Genomic DNA, 25,902 nt, shown 5'->3' on the forward strand with positions numbered 1-25,902 from the left:
AAAAGTATTATTTATACTTTCATCCTTAAATACTGACACGGCTGAATAGTTAACGTGCATGTGCCATAAAGCAGGTGAACACGATTACTTTTATTTATTGTGAAGGAAATTGTCAGAGTAACTGCCTGTGAGGCCCAACTAACCGTTTTATACAAAATCAGCGATAGAAGCAAGCATTTTCTGGAGGGATATTTGCTGCAAATGACAGACTGTATCTGTAAATCTGTAAAACAGTTAAGTAAATGATTTATGTTTCTGAGAAAGATAGAGCTCAGTCTGGATATTATGCAACTCCTGCACTTTTCATATCGACTGCATGTGCTCAAGCATAAAAGCTGTTCTGCCATGGCTCTTGCTACAGCAGCAGGCATGTAAAACAGATGGAGCAAGAAATGAAAGACGTGACTGAAAGTTGCTGTTCTAGCAGCACAGTCACCAGGATAATCCTGGGTTATCCCCACTATTGCACTTGTGCTTAATACTGGTGTCAGTGACATGATGTAGAATAGTTTCCTCTCTGTCAGCAAACCATCTTGAGAAAGTACGTACTTGTATTTGGGAACAGAAGGAGAAAGTGAGAAAGCTTCAAGGATATTAACTTTGTAAATGAAAAAAAAAATTACTCAGTTTGTATATGAGTAAAACATTGGGGGAAATGAAATCAAACAAACGGGCAAAACCGGGAAAGACTCAACTACAGCCTTAAAAAATCAACTATTACTAGGCAAATTCTGCCTCTGGGAGAACAGCATCTCTGGTGAATGGATGAAACAATCCAGCCTCAGCACAAGGTCAGATGGACCTAAATGGCCATCTCTGGAAATGTGAAAACCTTTTAATACAACTAATAAGAATGAATACATTTATTATCTGTAGCATTTAATTATCAGCTCAACTTGGAAATGCTATGCAGATAAATGCATAAAAAATAAGACAATCTGTGATCCGATGGGTATCTCAAATTCCATATTTTTAGTTTGAGAACAAAACCTGAGCTTTTAAATGGATACCTTGTGGTCTCAGCTGGCAGTGTCTGCAGTATTACACTAATCCTGTACTGTAGGTATCTGAACACAAAGGAAATCTGTTTCTCTCAAAGATTTTTTTTTGTATTAGGAATTCTTCTAGCATAGACATGATCTAGAAATATCTACTTCTAGCTTATTAATTTAAGGTTTGCAAAGGTTTAATGTCCATGTATTACTTACATAATTATATAGGTCCACAACATATGTAATTACTGAAGATGTATACAGTGCTTTGCAAAACTTAAAGGGTCGTATTATTTCCAAAGGTTTGAAGCTCAAAGCCTTGAGTAGACAGTTTTGCTACTTTCATGCTCACATAAAAGCTCTTGGAATTCAACGCAAATCATATGGCCTTTGCAGTGGTATGATCACGGTCAAAGATAAAATGAAATATATGGGAGAGAGTAATATCAGAGGAGTAACTTAAGAGGACAGTATAATTTTTGTACTCACTTCTGGCAGCTAATTTAAGATGTTGACACTATGATCAGGGCAGAGGTGAAGGAGTTGGTTTACCTTCTCACAGCATTAGGAAGCAGCATGGAAACTTTGCTCCCAGTGGCTGCAGTCAGTTTGTTCTGCAGCCATTGCAGTCCACTGTCATGAAAGTGTGGATAAGCACTACAGCTTTCAATGTGATTTTTCTTGAGTAAAGGACTATTTAATACAGAGAACACGTTTCGCACTGGGCCTATGCTGAGTCAGTGTTTAATACATGCTGAAACACTAAAACTGTTAAGATGATATATTGTAATAATTTCTGTGAATTCTGTAGCTATTTCCTCAGTTTGAAACAGGTTGAGGAAAAAGCTATGGCCATTAAGAAGATAATTAATCTAAGACAGAAGCACCAACACACTGATAATGATGGACTGATGCTGCTTTCTTCAAACTTTTAGAATAGAATAACAGTAATTCTTAGCCTTGAAACAAATATTCAGAAGCAGCTAAATTTTTCAAACCCTTCTTGACTTTTTTTTTTTTTTTAATCATTGGTTGACTAGAAATTTCATAGCTGTTATTCCCAGTCCAATCAGGCAGAAACTCTTTTGGGCTATGTGTGAAAGATTCTTCAAATTTAGGTTAGTTAACTGATGCTGCTTGCTCTTGGGTTTGATAACCTGTTTCTTTTCAATGAAATTTAAACTGTGAGACACACTTTTCCCCAGAATTCATTGTGGGAATGTCCTAGAACTCATCTCTATATGACACTACCTGGAATTGTGGGCAATTGTCCCAAGAGGCACCTCGCCTTCACTAAACACTCTGTAACTGGAGCATAGCTTATGTATTCTCATATTTAGGTACTGCTGTATTGATACATGTGCTGCATGTAGACACTGGGCACACCAGACATTCTTTAGGAGTGACTGCTATTTAGCATGATTTCTGTCTGTAATTGGAACTAATAAATGCATCAATGGCTTAAACCCGATTTACAGATATTTAAACTAGAGAACTCTAACACTACCATTTCATTATTAAAAGTTCAGTAGGGAGAGTGTCATGCATACTCATAGTCAGTAGAATTGTTTTCTAAATTGTTACTCTTAAAAAACATATTTGGTTATGTGTGTGACCTAGTCAGTCTAACAGCACAGTGATGACAGGCTGATGTAGATCCAATGGGCAGAGAAGTGATTCAGAGCAGCCCTGTGGAGGAGGACTTGGGAGTGTTGGTTGACAAGAAGCTCAACATGAGCTGGTAGTGTGTGCCTGCAGCCCAGAAAGCCAACCGTGTCCTGGGCTGCATCAAAAGGAGCACGACCAGCAGGTCGAAGGAGGTGATCCTGCCTCTCTGCTCTGCTCTTGTGAGACCTCACTTGGAGTATTGTGTGCAGTTCTGGTGTCCTCAACATAAAAAGGACATGGAGCTGTTGGAACAAGTCCAGAGGAGGGCCATGAGGATGATAAGGGGGCTGGAGCACCTCCCGTATGAAGACAGGCTGAGAAAGTTGGGGCTGTTCAGCCTGGAGAAGAGAAGGCTGCGTGGAGACCTCATAGCAGCCTTCCAATATGCGAAGGGGGCCTACAAGGGTACTGGAGAGGGGCTCTTCATCAGGGACTGTAGTGACAGGACAAGGGGTAGTGGGTTTTAAACAGGGGAAGTTCAGGTTAGATATAAAGAAGATCTTTACTGTCAGGGTGGTGAGGCACTGGAAGAGCCTGCGCAAAGAAGTTGTAAATTCTCCATCCCTGGCAGTGTTCAATGCCAGGCTGGACAGAGCCTTGGGCGACATGGTTTAGCGCAAGGTGTCCCTGCCCATGGCAGGCGGGTTGGAACTAGATAATCTTAAGGTCCTTTCCAACCCAAACTATTCTATGATTCTATGATAATACTGCTTGTTACAAAAAAATACAAAGAAGCACAAAATGTTTCCTCATTAATTAAAAAATGAATACAGTCATAAAAGACCTTAAAATATTAGGAAAAAAGGATGTGACAGAATATAAAAAAAATATAATTTATAAATAATAAGTGATTTATGAATGACCATATATTCCTAATCATATAAATCTATTCCTAAGCTATGTTAACTCTTTACATATTTACTTTTTTTCAGACATATGATCCCTGATTTAGAAAGACAGATACATGACATTTTGCTCTGTTAGTACAGCGAGAGGTGAGACTTCTCCAGGAAAGTCTATCAAGCCAAGAGATTTTTGCAGGATTTTCAGAAGCAAAGTATCTCTCTAAACGTGATAGTTTTCTTTGCAAATTCCTTGTAGTCAGCATGAAAGTGAGGGCAGGTAGGCCACTTCTTGCTGATGTGGCTGATTGATAGATGTGTCTCGCATCCCCACTAAGTGCACAAGAAGGACTGTGCTGTGGCTGCCCTTGGCCCCAAAGTCCTGCCCGCCTTTTCTGCCTGCATCAAATGCCCTCTATTCAAAGCAGCACTCTCTTGCCTTGCCTTCTGCCTCATTGCTGCCTTTTTGTAATAAGAATTGGGTGGTAAAGTGTCAGCGTAGTAAGCAGTTATCTGAGTACTAAAACGAGCATTTGAGGCAGGCAATCATCCTATTTAATAGGAAGTTCAGAAACTAGAAACAGTTCTCTCAAGAAATTCTTCCTTCACTGCCAGTGGAAGAGAAAAGGCACCTGTAAAGCTACCTCTTTTCTCCCCATTCTTCTTCCCTCCATTTTTTTTTACTTTTGTTTACTTTTCTTCTTTCTCAAAGTCTCCATCCCTTATTTGGCAAAGACAGCAGATGAGCTTCCACTGTTTAAGTCTCGCTCAACATTTTACGCAGCAGTATCCACAATCCATTGGCCACATCCAATGTCTTTACAGTACAGCTAAACTCCCAGTAGTTCTGGAATCTGTATTTTGTTCACCTACAGAATTATGTATCTTCCCATAATAATGGGAAAAATGCCCATGTTGTATTAGTTCTGAATGTGACCTTTTTGGAAGAGGGTTAGTATAAGACCTGAAAGCCAAGCTGCACAAGGCACTTTGCTAAATCAGAAGTTTTGATAGGAAATTACAAAGATTCTGAAAACCAAAAGAAGAAATGCACGAAGTGTTTTTCTCAGCATAATGGTTTACGCTCAATTTTAGTTATACAGTGGAATTTCTACCAGGGCCTTAAGAGCTGGCAGCCCTACTAAACTGCTGATGGTTCAGCACAGATGGAGAGGCAAGTGATATAAAATGAAGTGCAGATTTCATATTCACAGTTCAGCACTTGTGGAAGAGAGCCAAATGAGAATGCGTGTTCCTTCTGTGTAGCGAGTCTGGGAATTAAATAAAATGATGTACAACATAAATATTTATAAATCCCAGCCTCAGTGCTTTGGAAACACCTGCTGAGAGATTGTGTGAGTTGTCAGTAGGCTACTCAACAGAACATCAGCATTTTTTGACAAACCACGAAAACATTCTCACCAATCTCATTTGCCTGTACATATGTATTTTTAGTGATTTTTCCTCCACTGCTGCTAACTTTCTGTTTTTCATCACCTAATATACCTATCAGCTTCATAGAACACTAAAGCCCTATAAACCAGATCAGACCTGCTACAAGGACAAGCCATGAAAATACTGAGTTGAAAAAGTGGATAGCAGTCATACCTTAGTAGGGACTACCTTGAAACACTCAAGAGTCAGATTACTCTCCTTCACTTTAAATTCCCTTGCACATACTGTTTTAAATCAGCCTCCCGATGGCAGACACAGATTAGGAGTTGGTAGCCACACTTCTCTACCAACAAATTGGATGTCAGAGTCAATTGGGAAGTCTGGAGACGATTAGTACTTGAACATGGATTAAAAATGAAGAACAAGGAACAAGTGGTCTTGTCAAAACCAGTAACTACATTTGGGCATTTGTGGGATTGGCAAATGGAAAAGGATGAAGTAAGAATGGAAAAAGCTAGTATCACAGGAGAGAAGAAACAGAGTAGAGAAGTGTTAACGTAGAAAAAATATAAAACAGAGAAACGGCCACACTATCATCATTACAGTCTTCATTAAATTTCCCAAATACACCTTTATTATTCAGACTACACCTTCCCATGATATCTCAACCTGAAAATCTGCTTATGCTATGAACACTTTCTATGCAAATGTTTAATGCAAACATTATCTAAAACTGTTATGAACATCTCCAGAAGCATAAACACTGAAAATTGCAGAGTTCCTTCAGTGCAAAGATCGAAAACATACTATTCTTTCAATACTACTTTGTTCATTTAATACCACTTAATATACTTGCACACACACTCCCAGAGTATGTGTAAAACTAAGCTGGTCGGCTATGACAGGAAATGTATTTATATCAGATCACCTGCTTTCTTTAGAAAAAATCTCATTTGGAGTGGACCATGTAAGCATATGAGAGAACGTACAATGAACCAGATTTGTTTAATTGGTACTCTGAACTATGTATTTTCCTTCATTTTATTGCCTTCTGTTGTTTATGAGAAGAGCATAGAAGTTTTTAACTAACTGAAATATATATAGATGATCACAGAATAATTATATCAACAGAAAGTTAGTTGTCTTGTGGTGAGCTAGGAAGAAGACAGATTAGAGGGAAGAGGTTTGTATGTCAAAGGAGTTGAAAGGAAAATAATACTTGAATAAGAATGTAGTATATGGTGCACAGAATTAAAAAATAAAAAGTGATACAAGATGAGCTAGAATGAAAGAGTTCAGCAGAGAAAGAAAAAGGTAAAAATGTTAAAGAGGAGTTCAGAAATAGAATGAAAAAGTAATTAGTTGAGAGACCTTTCAAATGTTTATTACCTCCATATTTAGTTTCTTATTTAAAGTGTGTGTATGGTGTATGTGAACATGTACACATTTGGCTTACATTTGCCAAAGGGCCAGCAGCTGGAGTCAGACTGGGGCTGTGGGCACCCCTTGCCTATAATGTCAGCTACTGGAGCCATTCACTCTGTGCCACTCACTGGAGTGAATGGGGATCTTGACCCCAGCCACTGGGCTGGGAATGGTGTTTTCCCCGAAAACCAGCTACTGGGGGGTCTAGTGTGAGTGAGGGGCTCAGTGCTAGCAGCTGGAGTGGGACCACAGGTCACAGCCCACATGTCTGGTGCTGGTTGCTGGAGGGTGAGTGTGTGCCTGTGCCTCCCCCAGATCATGCGCATGGGATATATTATAGCATCCCTTAACAAGCATGTTTGTACTTTGTGGAGGAAAGTCTTTTCATACTCATGAGGAAGGTTAGATAAGACCAGAAAGAGATGCTTCTAATGAATAATTTGTGGAGTATACCTTCATAGCTTTCGCACTATTATCCAATTACTCTGAGTGGAAATAATTAACCTGCAGTGCTCTAGACTGTCACTGTAATGCGTTTTTTAAATGCTTTATATGGATTTAGTTATTAGGAGGGATGTCCCGCTGACAGCTCAGAGAACTTTCACAAAACAGTGAAACAAAACCAGTGCATAGTTTTCAATTCTGCTGGACCACGCAGCGAGCCAGCTCTGACCTAGATCATTCAGGATTAGGTCACTTCCAAACCCACTCTCAAAGTCAACAGCAGATTTTTCACAGAGTTCAGTAGGATTTGTCTGGAGCTTGAGTTTTACATGCCATACTTGGATTGCTAACATTTTCCTGCAATTTTTGGTGGCTTGAATAAAGCTCATTTTGATTTGGTGTGATAGTGACATTACTTCACCCTTGTACAGAAGACACCAAGCCAGTCTTACACACTGATAGCTTTCAGTTGCTAAGCTGTCAGTCTCGAGGTAAAATGCTCTACTTTTCATTGATGATCTGTATCCTGCTCCCATAAAAACAGCATTTTTATACAAGACAGAAAAGGGGTATGACTAATTAATAAAGAATACACTTTTCTTTTGCAAAGAGATTTAAAGAAACCAAAACCAGTGCCATCCATTAAATGCTTAATTAAAAGAGTAAACAGAAGAAAAGAATATTGTCGTGGTTTTAGCCCAGCCGGTAACTCGGAACCACGCAGCCGCTCGCTCACTCCCCAGGACAAATATGAAGTCCTTCCTGTTGGTCAACTAGCCTTAAAACCAAGTATAACATGATATTCATTTACCTTTCCTTGGTAGAGTTGAGTTACTATAAATTACTTAACGTAGTTAGATAAAGCACCATATTCCTATCAACAAAGTAATAAGAGCAGTGTTTTATTTCAAGTATTCTGGTTTCCTTAAGAATGATGCAGCTGCTTTTGCAGCTTTTACAACTGTATGTAGTTCCAGCTTGAAAACCACTTCTAAGTATGCCACAGATGACAGCCTTAGCAAGCACTAAGTTAATTAAAAATACCTAGTATTTTTTTACATAGTGCACATGATGAATTTTAGAGGAATGGGTAAATGTGACGGATTTGTGATCAGACCAGCTAGAAGTAACACATTCTTGCAAATTCCGTCCTCCATAAGAACCGGTGTGTAACTTGTTACACAAACGCGACCTTGAGCAGAAATGCAGAAATTCTGCTCAGTCTTCTAGTCCATCTCGACTACAATTGCATTCTGAGACTATAATTAATCTCTGTTTAAGAATTAATGACCTGGATAGCACTGTTCAAATACTGTCAATTTTTCACTAGTGTTCTACAAATCACAATTAAAGATGCCACTTAGAAGCAACAAATTCTCCTTAGTGATGAATATAAGATCTGAACTGGTAAAAATTTAATACGTTTAAAGGCTTATTAAAATTCAGCAGTCACATATTTGCAAAAAATGTAAAATAATAGGATGCATTTGCACCATTTTGAAATAATGTTTAAATAATTTACAAAGTACAAAAAATACAAAATTTTCCCTTCCTACTAAGTTTGCGATACAATGGCAGACCCCAGCTCCCTGAGCTGAGGGTCTCTAGCTAGTCCTCTCTTCCCTGATACTGATTCCCATCACAACATCACACTGATTAAGAACAGCACTTTCCTTTGCAAATCTAGTTCTATTTCCTGATGCAACTGACAGCACGGCTCTGCCAAGAATTTTGTTTACATGCCAGGGGCAGCGGTGTATTCGGGTGGCACAAGAATGAATGGTTAACGTGGAAAAGTGAGAGCTGCTTAGGCCTAAGTTGCTGCCAAAGCTCACATAGTGCTGAGCCATGACCTCATTTTCTACATCACAGAACTGGGGGGAAAGTGCAGAGTACTGGGACTGGCACTGTTCAGTATATTTATCAGTGACATGGGCAGTGGGACTGAGTGCACCCTCAGCAAGTTTGCCAACAACACCAAGCTGTGTGGTTGAGTTGACACACTGGAGGGAAGGAATGCCATCCAGAGGGACCTGGACAGTCTTGAAAAGTGGGCCCATGCAAACCTCATGAAGTTCAATAAGGCCAGGTGCAAGGTCCTGCACCTGGATTGGGACAATCCCAGCCACAAACACAGGCTGGGTAGAGAATGGATTGAGAGCAGCGCTGAGGAGAAGGACTTGGGGGTGTTGGCTGACAAGAAGCTCAACATGAGCTGGCTTCAGTGTGTGCTCACAGCCCAGAAAGCCAACCATGTCCTGGGCTGCATCAAAAGTGTGACCAACAGGTCAAGGGAGGTGATTCTCCCCCTCTACTCGGCTTTCATGAGACCCCACCTGCAGTACTACGTTCAGCTCTGGGGTCCCCAACAGAAGAAGGAGGTGCAGCTGTTGGAGCGAGTCCAGAGGAAGTGCTACGAAGATGATCAAAGTACTGGAGCAGCTCCCTCGTGAAGACAAGCAGAGAGAGTTGGGCTTGTTCAAACTGGAGAAGAGAAGGCTCCGGGGAGACCTTATAGCAGCCTTCCAGTACCTAAAGGGGGCCTACAAGAAATTTGGAGAGGTACTTTTAATAAGAGCAAGTAGTAACAGGACAAGGGGGAATGGCTTTAAACTAGAGGAGGGTAGATTTAAGTAATAGGAAGAAATTATTCACTATGAGAGTGGTGAGACACTGGAACAGGTTGCCCAGAGAAGCTGTGGATGCCCCATCCCTGGAAGCGTTTAAGGCCAGGTTGGATGGGGTCTTCAGCAACCTGGTCTAGAGGAAGGTGTCCCTGCCCATGTCAGGAAGACAAAAAATCTTCTCCTGCTAATCCTTGCAAAAGAGAGAAGTTGAAGTATTCCAAGCTACCTTCTGAGACTTGAAAGCAATTGTCAGCTTTGTTCATCAGTGTTTTGAAAGGCATCTATTCTATTTCAGCTGAAGGATTTGATGTTTAGCAAATTCATAAAATTATTAACAACAGCCTGAAAAATGTTAGATTATACACTATTCTAACAATGAAATTTATCTAACACATGCAATAGATATGTGAAAAAAAAAATCAAAACAATCTACTTCTGTTAGTTTTTCTATGAGTTGCAACATTTAAAAGGCTGGTTAATTCACAGAGAATTCTGAGGACAATTGGATCAAAGTCCTTTTCACCAGCCAAAAATCATAATGCAATTTTTTGCTTGAACAAGGAGATATGAAATCTGGCTTACAAAGGAACTTTGAAACCTTTGCACAAAAGCATTAGGAAAGAAGTTTTAACTTCTGGCTTTCCATACTGATGCTTTTGCTAACTGTTGCAAAGGACCTAAGGAAGGAATAATACTGAAATATAAAAGAAAGGTCACTTACTGAAAAGTGTTTAAACCTTTGGTTTTTGAACAGCTTTTAAAAGATACTTTTCTCTATAAATCAACACTTGCATACATGAATAGACACACAAACATTGACTCCAGCATTCTGATGCTGATTACAAGTCTTCCCTGTGGCAACTCAGGCTGCAAAATAAAAGAAATAAACTGCTGCAACAGATGGGGATGTTTGATTACATCCTCCTGCAAATTATTAAAACATGCAGTTTTCTGTGGTCGCAGGGCTTTTCAGTTGCTAGTGCCCAATTTCATCTCTTTCGCCTGCAGCTTCCATTTCACTTCATAACCTTCATATTACAGTTCTCAATTCTTGTGCATTTATTACATTTCTAGTCTTAGTGAGTATCTCCTGCAGTCTGTTCAAAATCTGCTGCTAAGATAGTTGTCTTGCCCTGACATAAACTTACTGCTTGCTGCAATGTGGTCTGGATAAACATCTCTCTCAAATTTCTCTCCCCATATCCCTCCTCCTGCAGCAATACTCCCTTCTTGTCTTGTGGAAACTCTCCACAATTTAACTATACATAATTCATTTAGACTAGTTACCTTAATATAAGGTTGATGTCTCCCTTTTGCTCCCTTGGTGACCTCAGCATTTCATCACCCAGTTCTCTGAATTTCTAGCTAAGAATTTCACTCTTCTCATATCTCTGCATGCACAAGGGAATCACAACTGGACCACATTCTTTAGCCATCCCTTTAAACTCTTATATTTGTGCATTGAGCTACAACTAGATTGAATTTTTATGTAGAAACGTGGGGAGCTGTGAATGGCATGAATAAAGGCATTTAAAGTCTGCACTGCTTTATATTATATTTGTCTTTTATTTTTGCTTTTATCAATGGCTCGTCCTCTATTTACTAGTTGCTTAGGTCCCACTATGTGTGGGAGGACAAAGACAATAATTTACATTCACATAATATCTACTGCAATAAATCCAAGCTGACTCTGATTCTTAGGCAATAATCTCATACAGAATGTTTATAAATAACAAAATATTTTTAAAAAACTCAAAACAATTACTAGAAAGAACAGGAGGAAGACTAGTGGCAGCTACTGAACAGAAAGAAGTGCCTAAGAGGCTTTACAGTGCTCTGTCATGAGCCACAATGAGCAAACTCTTACACAGCCTGACAGAGCTTTCAACTGTGAAGGAAGAACATGTGCTGGAACCACAGCTCTCACAGTCCTAATCCTTATGTTTTAAATTGGCTGTTTCCAAACAAGTCATAATTTGTTGAAGAGGATACTGTGTCTTATTTTTCTCCTGCTTAATTTGCATAAATCAGCAGAAATACAGCTGACTTTTGAACTTGAGAGATCCTGATATAAATCAGTTGTAACTTACTTGCTATACATAAAATCCCTGTCTTTTTCATTCCCTGCTACTAAAAGTTTTTCCATTCAGTGTTCAAAATTTTCAGCTAAACCAGAGTAAAGTAACCTTGTGTGATAACACATGCCAGCTTGCATTAAAAGGAGCAACCAAAGAAGCATCAATCTATGAGTGACTAAACGCGAGAGTAAGTAGGAAGATCACTGGCTATCGTAATGCTAGCACACAGGAAACAGGAAGCAGCAAGCTCCCAGTAAAGAACCCCCCTGCCCCAAAATGTCCTACCACTGATAAAAAAATGTATTTGCAAAGTCCCATTAGAGCAACAGTTATTGATTTGGGAGTTCTTGCCAGGGCAAATCTGATCAAATGAGAGAGATTCCATAGGCATCCTGATAAACCACAGTCTTGCCATGCTACAGTAAATTTTCCTACTGGGTACTGGTTTTCAGTAGGCCTAAAAGCAAGCAAATGCACTTGCTGCTTTCTTTTACAGAAAGCTCTGATAGGTTGTTTGATGAGGTTTTTTAGTTTTCTTTTCCAGTCCGCTTCCACTGTTGACTGCAGTTAAATAAAATGCCTTAGACTTTTTATTATTATGGTTTGGCAACTGTTCTCATGCTGCTCTCTTCCAGCACCCCGTTCGCACACCTATCTCAGCCTCTCAGGAACAGCTGGAAACTTTTGCCAAGGATAAACTGAAATTCCTTTTGAGTTCCTCAAGACTTCTTCAAATCTTTGTTTCCCAGTGGAACACAAAGAAGCTACATTTTATACAAAGTAGTAATTTCATGTTGTTTCTTCAGAGCGCTCACAGCATGCCACTTCGGACTAGAAGCCACAGCTAATCCTTTAAAGTGTGAAGTATAGAGAACTTAGCAATAACTCTCAGACAATGTAAATAAGGCAGACACAATAGAGAAATAAAAAAACTAATTATGGATTCTTACACATACATGCACAATCCCAAATAGCACAGCTGTCTGATGTCACCTGCTGGAGACAAATGGTTTAAAATGCTAACTGCAAAATTAAATGGTTTTTGTTGTGCAGTTTAAAATCAAGTGAGCAGACAGAGATGTAACCATATTAATATATGGATAAATATATGTAGTTATAAAAACATAACATAACATGCTTAGGTCATACTAAAACAATCCAGAATTCTTTACATTTTTAAGTAATATACTTTCTAATTAAGACACAAAAAAATACATATCATAAGTAGATATGCAAGTCTGTAGTAACTTCTTAAAAAGAACCAAATAAAAAGAAATACTTAGACAGCCCTTGGTATACAATTCTCACTTTACGTTTAAATAAAGCACTTGATTTTTCTGGTCTAAAGTAAATCCAAGCAGAAGTAGTACTGCTTTATTTGCAGTCCTTCTCACTTGTGTAATTTAACTCCAAGAAATATCTGAAAATAATAAATAGTTCATTGTAGGTCTTATTTTATATAGAACATGGTGTGATTTTAACTCAATGGAACAAATCCTGAATTCTGTTAAACAAAATCCACATTCAAGAAGATCAATACATGATTACACGCCATTTGCTTTGGTGTTCTGCACTGACAGTCATGAAACTATGGTTAATTACTATTACTGTAGAGCACAGAAAATGTGAATGCCAACTCTTGCATAAAAGTTCTGTATCTAGAAAAGCACATAAGAAAATAATTAAAAACCCAAATCCAAATCATTCACTTTGTGACCCAATACAGAAAATGATAAAATATTATTCATGTATTTAAATTAAGTAAAATATATGAGATGTAGGTTTTAGAAATGAGTTAAAAGAGAGAGCAATGGATTGGCAAACTGGAGCACAGGATTTTACTATGGATAGAGTAAGTAGCCTGTAAAAAGGTACAGAGGCAGCTTTGGAAGAGAAACACTAAAACTGGTGTCAGTTGTTAAAGATTGGGAAGGACAACCAAAGCAATAAGATAACAGAGTGGAAAATTATTTGTATCTTTCATTTCTAGTCTTGAATGTGTATTGACAAAATTATATATAACAGAATTTTTAATACAGGGCACTACCAATACTTACAGAAGGACCCATAATTTTCACTTTATCTAACAGGTATTAAAAGAGTAATGATAGCAACTCAGTGTCAGAGTATATACTGAAAGAAGCAATAGCAAGAGAAGGGTCCAATTTTAATCCATTCTAAAAAACCCATGCACATCCAATTAAACTAATTTTATTCACAGATAGTACAAATTTAAAAAAGAAATCCAGAATTAATCTGAATTCCTTGTCACTAATACAGAAGCATGCTCCTGATTCAGACAGTAACTTCCAACTATGGCATTTTTTCAAAACTTTTCCTTACCATTTTTTAACAGGCTGCAACAGAACAGCTTTTCTATCTGGTTGGCTTTACTGACTTTTAAAGAAAGAACTCTCCTCAGTATTTCTTTTGAAATAAAAAAAAAAAAAATTATATTAAAATGGGCATAAAAACACCAGCTGGTATTTTCTAAAGAATGCATAATTCAACAGTTTTCAAAGGTCCTCTAGGAGACAGTGAACAAAGTGTTGCTGGTGAGCTATAGAACACTGACAAAAATCAGATTTGTTTAATAAGGAGCAGTTATTGTTTCAGATATTATTTCTGAAACAAGTTTCTAATGATGACTTTTGTGACTTAACACGTACATTCTCTTATTAAGAAATAAAATCTCTGCTGGTTCTGGTGTCCTTGGAAATAATAAAAAAACCCAATAAAAATACTAATACAAACCCCAGAGTAAACACACTCAAACAATCAAAATACTAATTTCAACAAAACAAACAGGATTATTTATATATAAGCATGCTTTTTAAATTCATGTTGCTACTCTAAATGTAAGGTGTTACATCAGGAATGTTTGCATTAAAGCCTGATCCTGTGAGTAGGATAGCAACCTCCTAGAAAATGCCTGTTTTGCTGACCTGTGTCACAAGGAGGTTTATTAGCCAGCTCAGAAAAGTAGAGCAGCACTCTCTTCCTTTCATTTTTCTTCCAGATCACTTATGGTTAGGGAAAACAATCTGTCGGAATTGGCACTCTGGACAGTCAAATCCATTTGAGTGCTGCACTCCATTAGACAATGATACAGTCAAGCTTATATCATTCTGTCTGCAATTACCTGTAAAGGAAATCTGGGTCCTGAAACTTCAGGAAATTACTGAGGTTCAGGAAGTGGGTCAGCTGTAAGAATTTCCTTTGAGACACCTTCTAAAAAAAGAGCTTGGACTGACTGAGAAAAAAAATGCCTAACAAAACATCTTTGACAATCTTTTTGGCAACTCTTTAGAACAATCAATGATAGCTATATTAATGCTAACTAATTAAGCTTTTTTTTTTTTTTAAAAAAATTGTAGATATTTGGTAATACTTTTGCTTGAGCAATTGAACACATTGGGGTTTTTTTTCAAAATGTCACTTCTATTTATAATTAGTGATTTTTAGAAGCTCTTTACACTCTAATACTTGTACCTAAAAACTGTAATGCTTTTGCCATCTATAGCACTAGCATTGGTCAACTTCACATATTTGACAAATTAAAAAAAAAAAAAAAAAAAGAGGAGGAGGAAACAGGATAAAGAGCATTGAGAAAGCAGCCTGATCACGCATCAGTCAGTGTTTCAGAATCAATAACCAATTTACTGCAGCGTTTTGTTACACTATAGTGTAATGAGTTCTTGAGATCAAACCTGGTTACTTTTCAAGGCACATTATACCCCAAATCAATATCTATCATTTTTTTTTTCTTGCCTTGAGTAACCAGTGACACAACTTCTATGGCAGTTAATTAGAAAATAAAATCTCATTACTCAACACATATATATTCTAAGACATGTTAACAAAATACTATTGAAACTGTTTACACTAATGTGGTTTATTTTTGAGACTGAGCTAATAGATCTGGGAGGACAATAATCTCCCCAGAGTGACAAATGGCTATGAGAAAGCAGTGGATAAAAATCGCTCCCGCTAGCAGAGCTGTAGCAGGAAGTGATTAAGCCTTTAGGGTCCTACTGATGTCAGGGTTGTTACAGTTTCTTTTGTCAGGCAGGATAACTATCTGATAAAATGAAAATAAATACCTATCATTAGCAGATAGAAAATACATGTACCAAAATAAACAACTGTTTACATTTATATATAGAAAATACATTCCTAATTGCTGTTTGGTTGTGAGTCAAGCATTGTTTGAAACCATGCTGTTCAAAATAATTTTATCTTTTAATCATGGTTGCGGGGAAGACGTATCAAAGAAAAGGAAGCATATTTGCCAGTGAAGCTTTTGTTCTGATGGTATTTCTAAGCTGGAATGTTATTTTTTCAGATGTGATTTTTATCATATTCTTCAAAATATTAAGAATATTCACCTGGGGAATTAATAATCACACACTTTGTTCAAACTTTATCTACTATTGTTGTTAAACGTTCCTTACACAAATCTGTGGGACTAACATACCTCATTTGGCATTTGATATTTTCATTTCATTCACTCAGACAATGATGCTACTAAATAAGATACTCCACCACTCTTATCAAAAACCCTCCTAAACTGACTTTAGTATATAATATCCCCTAAGTGAATTCATAACAAAAGCAAAAGAAACATGTTATTTTCTCCCCTCAAATTACCAGTTAATACGTTCTAGATTGTGAGCTTTTTCAGATTTGTAGACACTTTATCTTTCTGCCTTATACACTGCAGGGCTCATTACAGCTAAATAAATGAAATTCTAACAACTGCTTACTTAAAATTGACTTCACTGGAAAATGTATGTTAAAAAGGGCTCCTCTCTATTCTTGAAAGGCTTCTTTAAGAGATGATTGTATACAATATTATATTTCAAAGCAATGTCAGTAATTCTTTCATGTGAGAGAGAAAATTCTGTCCAAATGTAGCCTAAAGATCAGGATTATGCCTTCTTTGTAGTGGGTGACACATTTGAGACTTGGTACATCAGAAGCCCAAGCTTCTTAAGATAATATTCTGAAATACTGTTAGAATTTGTTGAAATCTCACTTAGTGTGAAGTTTGTAAGAATGTTTCAGCAATGCTCTAACTTTTCTGAAGAACCACGCAAGAGGAAATCAAAGCCTGCAAGTAGCACACACAGATCCTACCCCTACAATATTGTCTCACACAAAAGCAGTAATTCCTTGAGCATAAAGCAAACAGCAGCAACTGCAGAAGAAGGAATAAAAGAATTCGCTGTTACTTGCAATATGAAAAAAGATAAACCAAAGGATTTAGAATTTCTCTTTAGCATTAGGGTCCTGCAGAGCACGTTCACATTCTTCACAAACATAGCCCAGTGTTCTTCTCCAAGTTCCAGGTTCTTGGGATTCTATTCAATCAAACCAGCTGGACTATACTGGGACACTGCATGATAAATCTGTTTGCAAAGTTCAGATTTGGACAGAACTAGGCCTAAGCAAGACAGAAAGTAAAGGAGGAGTAATATTGTGCCTTCATGGAAGTGGCTTTAAGTAAAAAAAAAAAATACATTCTGAATTAAACCTTCTGAGGATGCTCATAATTTTGTAAACTAGAATTATTTAACCAAGTAACATTTCTACAGTTTAAAAGGAACAAGCAATCTAATGATATTTGAAAAAACAAAGAAGATGTGGCTTTATAGGCTAAAAGCTATGCTGAGTTATTAGCCAGATCTTTTATGAGAAAAAAGAAATTATGTCAAGGATAGAGAATGTGATCATACTTTCTCCTTCAAGAAGTAAACAAATCCTTCAATTTTATAAATTCAATCTTATACAATACAGAAATATTATCTAGCGTGACTCCCTGTTACACTTACAAATTGAAAGAGTGGCAATGTCAGAAGTTTGCAATGGGTTTCACTGCAACCACAATGACATTCTCACAGCTAATAGGCTGAATGACCAAAGCATGATTTATTTATAGTGATAAAATCATGTAATAAAGTCTGAGCAAAGTAAGACTTTAAGGACTGTTAATTTACAGGGGTGGTGAGTATTCTAGGCATTAAGACAGCAAAGCCTTAAAGCATATAAATTTGCCGGATTGGGGGCAGAATGCACATTGCCTTTCAGGATTAAGTTATGGGTTGATGATATCACCTTTCTTTTGACCTTATGAATGAAGAGTCATCATGAAAAATAGTCTGGAAACTTAGGTCAGTTAGTTTTATTCTCTAAGCTGTTACTGATCAACTGAGCCTTACTCTTTATCTGTCCACATATCTACAGAAAGACCCTGAAATCCACTGCTACAGATTCTGGTCTTATTCAGATGTTCTTTACTGTATTTTAAATGTTAAAAAAACCATAACTGAAACAGGCAAGAGGATCTGTTGCAAGAAATTCTATCAGTAGCATAGTAGACTAGCTAGCAGAGATGTTATTTCTTTCCAGATCCCAAATCCAGGGCCAGATTCGTTGAGATATCTGAATGGCTATCCTCTTCCTCCTCCTCTACTGCTGGCTACTTCGAATATACACTGTGTTGTGATGACAGAGAAACTTCCAGCCTAACACCTTCCTTATGAAAGTGGCAGTCCAATATTCAAAACTGCCTGCAGCTGTGCTTTGTTCAGTACACCTACTGTGCAAAAGGAAACACAGCAAGAAAAGTTTTTACCTTATTTTCACTTTACTAAGAGTTACAGCCGAACGCAAGAGAAGAAAACTATATGCTATATTCATACACTTGAAGAACTGGGCTGCTTAAATTTAAAAGGCCCATGTACTCATGGAAGATCTTTCATGAATACCCGAAACATAGACGCTTTTCACAGAAAGAATATCAAATTAGCTTAAATTATTTCATTAAAAATGTCAAAATGGGACTCTAATAGACTTTGAACCCTCTATAAAAATTCAGATCGCTATTGGGTGTTTTCCATTACATGTCTTTCTGTACTCCAACAAGAATCAAACTAATGATCTGAAATGAAAATGTGCCCCAGGGAATATTTGATTAAAACGTATGATATTGAGGAACAATGATTCATTGGTAATCATAAATTTGTAATACTGATGTCAGACGAAATTGTATCATTTTCCAGCAAGCAATATATTTTCCAAGAACAGGTGGATTTGAATTCATGCCTAACGCTGAATTATGTAGACAGAAACTATATGGAAAAGCACACGGAAGTGACCTTTAGTCTGATTGACCATCACATCCTATTACACATGCATGTTCATAGAGACTGAGGTATCTTCACTGACTTAATAGATTAACATCACTTGGGTATCACTATTGCATATCATTATGTCACACAAATGAGTGTAATCATAACAATTAGAGGTTGCATTAAAAATGTGAGAGGCAGACAGTGGGTGAATACAAACCGCTGTAGTTACAACGAAGTCACTAAGGCTATGCTGATTTGGTTTGGTTGCTAAAATGCAATGATAATACAGAACTGGATCTGTATTACAGCACTCTTCAAGCAGAGGGAGTAAAAAGGGAGTAAAAAGTGCATTCCAAGATGCACAGTAGAAACTTAATAGTAGAAATTCATAGTAGGATTTTTTCATAGTAGAAATTTTACCTTAGCTGGTAAAAATATGCTAACCAGAAAGATCTCTTTGCAAGTTGTTAATATCACTTATAAGATAAATCATTTACATTTTTGTGTAAATAATAATGTGGGTATTTTTTTCAGTACTTCAGCTGAAAAGAGCAAAACTGAAAAACAAGCCAAATATTTACATCAAGTTTAGTATTGTAAATACTTTGAACTGAGCTTATTGATTACATCAAAAGCAGGGAAAAAACTTACAATTACCTATATAGCACAGATGGCTGATCTTGGTATGACCAGAAGGCTTTTCTGCCCAAAACTTACATCTATTTCAGATGATCACATCCCAACACCAGCAAGTTACATGAAATATCTGCACAGATAGTAAAATTAAAGTAACTGTTCTAGCAATTGTTTGAGAAGAACTAGAAACTCACTGGAGACAGGATTAGATTTCAAAGAGATTTCAAAAAACCAGAAAAAAAAAAAAAATTAAACCCTCAAGAATACAAGTCAGTCAAGACAAGTGCAAGTGCAAAGTGCTCCCTGAAGAAAGAATGACTTGGCAAAATTAGTAACGCTTCAGATATGGGTTTATGTCAGTGTCAGGGAACTGTTTTTCAAGGACATAGATCTGAAGAAGTGAGTTCACAGGGGAGTATCAGGAATGAAAAGGACTCTAACAGAAAAGAACTTGAAAAAGCAAGGGGTTTTAGTATAAGGAGGGTAAGACTGAAGAGAAACAATATGATGGTTTTCAGTCTGCAAGTTTGTCACAAAAAGGAAAAGAATTTTCTAATGTTTGTTGGGTAACAGACAGTAATAAGTTTCAGAAAAGATTCACAGTAAGAGGTTTTTTTAAATCATCCTAATATTATCAGTCGGATTTCCTAGCATGTTATGGGTTCATCACTGCTTTAGTTCTAAAACATTTGTCAGAAATGGCTCAAGGCTTAGAGCTAAGCTAAATGACCACCTGACAACCTTACCAGCATTGTTTTTATGTTTCTACAGAAAATGACACTGCCTTAAGAAGAGCAAATGACCCCTCATAAATTATAAAACTCTTTCTCTAAGTACAGCCTCAAGGATCTTCAGATGGATCAAATGTGACTTTGGATTGTTAAATCTTTGAGGCAGGGATTGTGCATCTACTTGAGTTTGTGATACATTAGCATAGCTATTGATAAAAACTAACAAACCATACCAGTAACCCTCATTCAGAAGAGTCTGGTATAGCACTACGAATAAGCTCCCAGCAAAACATACACAATTCCTGATGATAGGCTCCTTCCATCCTCTTCCATTCCAGATACTTGGATAATGTGGTGGCTCTATTCAGTATTCTGGTAACTTAAGTCATTAGTAAACATTTATCAAGTATTTTTTATCAGGTGCAGAAAGATATATAATGCTATATAAAATCATTTAAAGAAAATATGAAGATTTCTAATTTTACAAACACACAGAACTAAGGAATCATGTCAGCCTTCACCTACATCAGATACTTTATAACCTGAATCTAGGCTGACTAATACTTGCTTAAAGGTCCTGTCACTAACAGCTGCCTTTGAAATCAAAGCCTTTCTGGTTTTCTTTCTCATTTGGGGTGTTTTCCTAATCAGCATCAGAAAAAAAAAATTTACTGACCACCCAAATAGATGAAAAAGATGCATTTTGGTAGATACATTTTAAAAGTCTGTACACTATTTTCTTCAATATACATTTCTGTGAAGAATAACCTTTTAGGAATCAGACTTGCCTCTAAGTCTAATGAAACAAAAGATCTGTATTCAAGATCAAGTGCACAGCTCCAGTTATGAAAACAACATTCCTTCTGGCTGTAGGAACATTAGTGCTGCCTCCTCCTCCTCTGGGGTAAAGGGTAGAGAAAGCAGCTATTTACTGGTGTTTGAGTTTTGTAATGTTTCTCTTCAGCACTTAGAAAAATCAAATTTCCTGTGAATGGGGCTTGTGTTATCGTCCATCACAACCCTTTTGTGCTGGCTCCTCAATAATATTGGTCATAACAGCTTGGACTGATGACTGTGGTCTTTTCCAAGTACAGACGCTTGGACTTAAATCAAAACAGATGCTAGTCAAACAATATGTGTTAGGGCAGTACCAGCAACACACAGCAAGCTTTCTCTTCTCAGTTCTCTGACCTCAATGAAAGATCTTCTTTATCTAATTTGTAGTGTTCGAAGTATTACTCTACTGCTGCCATCAGACTGTGTTATTAGTAATTTAACAGCACTGAAAGCTGAAAGAAAGCAGCTGTCAATGGAATTCCAAACAACACAGTTATTTGATTTTTGGTATCATAGTGTGGGAAGCATACACTAGCAATTTTGTATGTATAGTAGGCAAAAATATTATTTTTTCATGTCTTTCTATATATCTCTTGCAACTCAAACTTAAGTATTTTTGATACTGAGATATTTTGTTAGAGAGATCAGTGCCCTGAATGATTAGAAGCACTAAAGCAAAACTGAGACATACAAAAAGTTGAAGTACAAAAATGCATGCAAAGCCCACTAATTCTGCTTAGTTCTGAAAGATAAGCCAAGTTACACAGCAAGTTAATTTCATCAAAAAGGTATTCAGGAAAATTTTCAGTACCACTATTGCTTGTCTACAAGTTGGCAGAACAATATACTGCTTTCAGAGAGCAGAAGATAATATGCAATTCTGCTTTTGTTTTGTGCTGGGTTTTTTTTGCAGCTCTTTGATAACATTACAGTAAAAGTTACAAAACGCTTTTTAAGACCCATTAGGTACAAAATGCAAGTTATATTAGTAAAGAATTATTGGTTGAAGATTTCAGCAAGCATCTTTGAAAGCTGGACAACTACTCTGTTTTTAGCCGGACAAGGATTTTCAGAACCCTGAGATAATTTTTTTATATGGATAAAAGACTTACATTCTCAAACTGATGAACTTACAGGTTTGAGTTCTAAGCAAAGAGCTACTTGGAGCTGGCTAATAACAAAGCTCACAACAGGGTATTTGTGCAGATACTTCTAACTTCTCTGGAATACAAGTACTTTACTTCCCATTAAATCATTGACATAATGTGTTTAATATTCTTTGTACTCGAAAAGCAATTGCTATCATTAGTAACGCATATATTAAAATATGTCTGAGATGCTCAAAAGGAATAAGTTAATAAAGATTCTTGAGTGCAGGACAAGGAGAAAAGCAGACGCCATGAGGGCAGAATACATCTTGTTGCATTCAGCCTTCTACGTGTAAAGTCAGGCCCCTACCAACAAGTTATAGATGAATTTAGAATCTGCAGTGATTTCAGCAAAGCTCTAGACCTGTTTGAAGGGTCCTTAAAACTTCAGAAGTTTCATTCTACACAGCTCAGTTTTGCAAATATTCATATCAGCCTTGTGAGTGGCACTGGTTCCTTCTTAAATGTCTGAAGTACTAGTGGCTTGAGATAGGGAGATGGAGTGGAGTGGTACAGAGGTCACACTCACAGAAGAAATTACGCTGTTGTGACAAATTTGTGAATTTGAGCCCAGGAAAGGTGTCAGGGAAGAAAATTTTTGCAAAATTTATCCTGTCACAGAAAAATGGTATTTTCATATCTGTTTCCTTATGCATATGTGATATTACAGCAAAGATGATATCTAAATCCATTTATCATATTTAATTTCATTATTAAACTTATTATATATAACTGAAATCAAAGAGCCAGACAAGCCACACTCTTTCCTACACCAGAATTTTCCTTTTCCTTAAAACATAATGACATAAAATTGCCCCATCAAAGTGAAAAGCAAATACCAATTGTATTCTTCCATCTTAAGTTGACACGGAAACAGAAAATTATCTTCTTCTTGATCTATCTTACTGTACAACACAAATGCAATACAATGGGGGATCACCACTGCTTTCATACTGCTTTCAATCAATACAGCTGTATTCAAACCTTCTTTTTTAACTCTGGGAAGAGCCAGACTTGTATATCTTGTGTGATATACAGGCTTACACTGGTGGATATTAACAGAAAATGACATTTTTTCTAGTTTTCAGTGGCACTGTAAAAAGTGATGTGAATTATAAACCAAGATGAATGGTTTAACAGAGGGCTAACTTCAGAGATTATTGCCATTTTATTGTTATTATCTAGACCCTACTCCAGAATTTCACACCATCTTATACTCACAAAAAAGCCACATGATTTGAAATCAGTGTTTATGTAATTTCTTCCTAAAGATGACTTTCCAGGAGTCCTAACTGGTATCCTGTGTAAGCTGTTGGCTGTTGAAACAAGGTATAGCATCAAACAATGTTGATTAACAGGGACAGAGTTCAGAGCAGAAATTTCTTATTTGTAGAAATAAGTAGCTTGTACTCTCCTGATAATAAGACCTTAAAAATCTTTGATTCATGGTGTCTATGAACCAACTAATGTACCATTGATATAGTTGGCAGCTTTTAGAACTAATGCAGGTAAGGAGAAATACAAAAGGGAAAATCACTTATTTTTAGAAAATTTTATTAAACAGTCAAAAATTCTAAGGAATGCTCTAACAAAAACAATTTATCTCTTTTAATTTTTGTCAACATATTTGCTGTATGTATTTAATTTTCTGAGGAAAGCAGCTGATCTGATAAATTACAAATTGACCAACAAAAGCAAACATAGTGAGAACTAAAAATATCCAAATTTGACTGTAGGATTATTAGGGGGCTTCTTTCCAAGTGAAGTTCACTTATTTGTTCAGTTCAGTTTTAATATTTCACATTTTTTCTTACTTTTGCTTGATTTAAGCAATAAATGCAGCTTGACAAGCAATGAATATGTGAAGAAAGCAGGAGTCCCCCAGAAACCATAAGCCTAAGCAGCACATTCCATTAAAGTCTCTAATGCAATCTGTCTCAAATTTGGGGTGACTGAGAAGAGCAATTCCCTGAGGTGGGATGATGGCATATGTCTGTGGGAGTAAGAAAGCAAAAAGAAATGAGAAATCCAAGGAAATGCTGATTTACTCAGATAAGGAGGAAGGGCACACAATTCCTCCATGTTGCATCACAAAACACAGTATTAGACACTGGGGGAGGGGTTGTAAGGCTTTGTTCTTGCTGCCAAGATAAACCTAGAAGTACTGGTGTGCTGGAGGTGTCAAAGCACAAGAGTTGTGCTGAAGGGACCCCCGGAAGAATTGTACACAGCACAACACAGCAGCCTGTTACACGTATACACACACATATGTGATAAATTTCTTGATTCAAAATGTCTTTGCAACTTTGGGCTTTTCAGAGCTCTGAGATAATTACAACTCTCTTCCTTTAGAAGGAATAGTATTTCTTGATAAATGTAGTCCTTGAGATCTAAGAAATAAATCATCTGGGCAGCCAATATGTGGAAGCAAAGCAAAATAAAACATTGCAAAACAGCCTCTGTGGCAGCTGTATGATGTGCATTAAAATTTTACTATCAAGAATCACTCCTGGAGTGTTACACAAAATGGAAACCCAAAGAAGGCATTCAGAACTGAAAAGCACTAAAACTATTTACCCCTAAGCCTCCTCCTTTCTGCATGCAAAGCAAACTACTATATTCATCAACAACCAAAGCTGAAAATGCAAAATGAAATGAAAATGAGCTATTTTAGGCAGAGGTTACATAAATTATCATCATCCTCATTTTACAATTTTGAGCACTAAAGAACAGAAATTTTAAATCTCAAATGAAAACTTAAGTGGATGGAATAAATTTGTGTATTTCATGAGTTTCATACTATATCCAATCCATGAGTTCTCACAACTTGAAGTACCATTCAGGCATAGTTAGGTGCATTGAGATTTGGGTGGTAGCCCATGTATTTGCTTCAAATATCGAATCAATTGCATGTTGTTTTTCCAGCAGGCTGGAAAACAGGAATAGCCTAATAGTGTTGATAAAAAAAGCTATAGGTGCATGGATTTGGTCAACTAACAGACCTAAGAAGTTCTGGCATATGAACACCTGCAGCAGCTTCATTAATGGCACAAAAAGAATGGAGAACAAATGTGGGGGATAAAAAAAAATGAAAGCCACTCTGTTACTATCTTTGTAGTTTACAGCCAAGTTTATAATAATAACAACATGCCAGAATGTTTGAGATCTGCAGGTGGAAGCAACCCTCGCTTTCTCTGTTCTTAAGGTTCCCTTCTTGCCAGCCAGGAAAGATGAACAGATCAGTTTTACTGGAGCCCACAAAGGTAATTTAAGAAAATAACAATTCAGTATGTGGGGAAGGGGGTATGTGGCACTTTGCTTTATTTTTTCTTATTAGCAGTATTAAGACATATAACCAGTAAAAAATACTTCCTTACAGTACAAACATTGCACTCATCCAACACCTAGCTTACTCAACTGAGTTTTTGCAACTTCCTTCTCATTTCTTTTTGCTTTCTTACTCCCACAGACATATGCCATCATCCCACCTCAGGGAATTGCTCTTCTCAGTCTTCCAGAACAGCTCCTGGGTGTTTTGTGAGCCACACTGATAGCCTAAGAAGTACTTAGAAAGAAGTATTATCATCTGTGGAGAAGGCATGAGAGATTACTGAGAGATTATTAGGTATTTCTGAAGTGCTATTGTGTCATGAGTTTATTAAGGTAAACTGTTTGTATTAATTGCAGAAAAATAAACCCAATGTTAGATAAACATAATGTAGGATATGCGTAAGGGACACAGTCTTTATTAGCTTTTCAAAGGATTGTCATATACCTTTTCCTAACAGGTATTTTGGGGTATTTTCCCTAGCTAAAAGGAAAAACTGCTTAGATGAACAAATTGTCAATTATAACAGGTAGCATACAGCTTCAAAGTCCATTTTATGTCTAAAGACATAAGCCAAAAAGCCCCTCTTAAACCATTAGTTCAGCTAAGCAATCA

The 25,902-nt window shown here is 37.0% G+C and overlaps 1 protein-coding gene across 6 annotated transcripts in view; it reads right to left on the reverse strand.

Annotated features, from left to right (window-relative positions):
- The window catches only part of KCNIP4 (potassium voltage-gated channel interacting protein 4), a 418,997-nt gene that overhangs the window by 54,821 nt on the left and 338,274 nt on the right, over positions 1-25,902 (reverse strand). The window lies entirely within an intron of this gene.

The sequence above is a fragment of the Strigops habroptila genome, chromosome 7 (assembly GCF_004027225.2).
Source record: "Strigops habroptila isolate Jane chromosome 7, bStrHab1.2.pri, whole genome shotgun sequence".
In the NCBI taxonomy this organism is placed as follows: domain Eukaryota; kingdom Metazoa; phylum Chordata; class Aves; order Psittaciformes; family Psittacidae; genus Strigops; species Strigops habroptila.